Below are 3,015 nucleotides of genomic sequence, written 5' to 3'. Positions count from 1 at the left end.
ACCCTTCACAATCTTCTCCATCAGAGCCCCCATACAGTCATCAAGCAGTGCTCAATAGTGCATTGCTGCTCCAAGCGGTCTAAGAGGTGGCAACCACCAAGAGTAATAAGAAATTCGCTTCAATAATGATCCTTTGTATGCCACTAGATGCAAACTCTCAATGCAAATGCACTAGATCACTTATAATCTCACCAAATCGCAATATCAAGTATGCTTATGTGAGTGGAGTGTGTTCTTGAGCTCCAAGGAGTGTAGTCACCAGTAGGAATAGCTAAGAGAGTTCAAAGCTCAAATACACATTCTATCCATAGAGCCAACAAGAAACTAGTCATGTCACTATTAGGTTTAGAACCAGTAGTGGTAAGTGGTAAAAAAACACAGAAAATATGTGTTTCTCACCTCAATGTTAACAAACCAGCAGAGCTACACGACGCATGTGACTATATATCTGACGCTATTCTTTTAACTACACTATTTTGAATCTTATATTGTATATTTGACACTCAAAATGATCACGAATAAAAAAAGTTGTTAATTGCAAAGCTGTAGATCTTGTCGAGTACTTCAACTTTGATGTATACCATAAAATAATGCAAAGTTGAAACGTTGTAGTGCTAATTAAAATTTGTTCTCTTTTTCTTTGTAATATTCACAGGGTTTTTTAGCTTTTACATACATCATAAAATAAACTTTATTTATATCTTATCTATGCTATTATCGTATATGCATTTTGTCACACATGATTGTTGTCGGCTGGCCTCCCTTACGCTCAAAGCCTCAAATCTTGGCTCTACCTGTGTTTCTTGGCTCTTGGGATGGGCAAATCAAAGGCACACATGTATACATGGCCATGCAGCCCACGACTCGGTGGCTCGGCCCATGGCCTGACGATTTGTCTCGGCCCGAGCATGGCCTGGCCCGGTGGCCACCGAGCCTAGGCCACACGGCCCAAGGGACTAGGCCGTGCATGGGCCGCCATCTAGGCACGCGGCATGGCACAGGGGCACGACCCATTCCAACAGTCGGCCTGATGAAAATTAACTGTTGGTGTAGTTGTGACTTGTATATATGCGACGTCAATTGTTATACTGGTGAAAATAATGAATAATTAGTGAAAATAATGAAATGTTTTAATATTTGATGAAAACGTTGATGAAAATGAGTTGTTGTCGGCTTGATGGGCCATAGGCCAGCACGGCACGGTGTACTTGACGGACCGGCACAACACGAGGCCCTATTTCGAATTTCACTCTGAGGCCCTTAAATTTCTCACAACACCCTGATTCTTTCCCTTCCTAGTCTCTTCCATCCATCAAGCTTGTTAGCAAAAAGATTTACTCTCTCCATTCCTAATTATAAGTCATTATAAAAATCTTGAAGAGTCAAAACATCTTAAGTTTGACTAAGTTTATATAAAAATATAATAACATTTTGATATCAATTAAATATCATTATATTCTTCATCAACTATATGTTCATAGTATACCTATTTAATTATTGTCGTAAGTTTTTATAATTCTCTTTATAATTTTGGTCAAACTTAAGATGTTTTGACTCTCCAAGATTTTTAGAATGACTTATAATTTGAAACAGAGAAAGTAGATAGCATAGAGCAAGATACAAAAGAAAAACCCAATACGAAGTAAAAACATTTGATTTATATTAATCTTGATAGCGCATGGAAATATGAGGTGTGCAGAGGGTAGATGCATCAGTTGCGTGTAAGATTATCTCCTTTTCTCTCGTTAGCTTTTTTGCCTTTTCTAATAATAGATTAAATATGTTTACAGAAATGAACTTATATAGGATCTCAAATAAATTTACACTATTATAAAAATATGTTTGATAATAAATCTAACGATATTAGTACTACAATTATTCCTTATGCAGAAATCAATGGATGGTTTGATTTATTGTAAAAGTAAAAAACACTTTTTTAAGGATGGACATAGCATATTAGTATTACTAAATTAGTACTTCCTCCGTCGTAAAATAAATATGCATCTCACACTTCAAGTAGAACAAACATTTTTAATTTGATCAAATCCATATAAAAAAGAACACTAAGCTTTATGATACAAATATATATCATTGGATTAATCACATCATACATTTTCATAATAAAGAAATACAAATATATCACAATTTTATATAAACTTAATGAAACTTAAGATTTGTTGACTTCTCCTGATACCAGATTAACACTTATTTTAAAATAGTATATAACTGCTTAAGATGTTGACTTCTTTAAATGTGAGATGCGTATTTATTTTGAAACAGTATATAACTACTTTTGTAGGTAGCCATGAAGATCATGCTTTTCCCCCCATTGTTTGTAGTTAAATTTGACAAATTAACAAATGGAGACAGGCACTCTTAAAGGTCCTACCGACTACCGTATACCATCAACATGGTCGCACGTACACTGGACAAGTACTATCGTCAGCGCATAATAATGGGGCAATTGGTGCTGCATGATTAGATTTGTAATGGTACAGTGCGTCAGCTAGGATACACATACACTACACTAACCGGCAGGCAAATGATTACGACTTATTTAGCTGTACTCATATTCATCTAGCTGTGTACTCATATTCATCTCAACTTACATGTAATGAGATATAAAATTAACAATTTTTTATCTTATTCTACTTTAATACATATAGATTAAGATAAATACGACCAACACAAGCTCGTAACGCTCTAGCTTGTTTGGAGCTAGAGATGTTACAAGAAGTTCTCAGTTGGTGCTTAGATTACCATTTCATCCCCATGAGAAGAATTTTTAAGATACGCTTCCACCGTCCCAAAATAAATGTATTTCTAACATTTAAATTTTATTTATAATAAGTGCATGTTTGAATGCCAAACAATGTTGCTTCCTACGGACAGATGGAACACGACTAGCTGGAGGGAAATGCAAAGTGGCTTAGAGCAGGTGCACCGACCAACAAAATTCGGTGGTCTTAGGGTGCTAGATATCTATAAATTTTCACATGCCTTGCAGTTGAAGTC

This window comes from Sorghum bicolor, chromosome 8 (genome assembly GCF_000003195.3).
Source record: "Sorghum bicolor cultivar BTx623 chromosome 8, Sorghum_bicolor_NCBIv3, whole genome shotgun sequence".
NCBI classification, from domain to species: Eukaryota; Viridiplantae; Streptophyta; class Magnoliopsida; order Poales; family Poaceae; genus Sorghum; species Sorghum bicolor.
Note: the sequence above shows the minus strand (reverse complement) of the source record.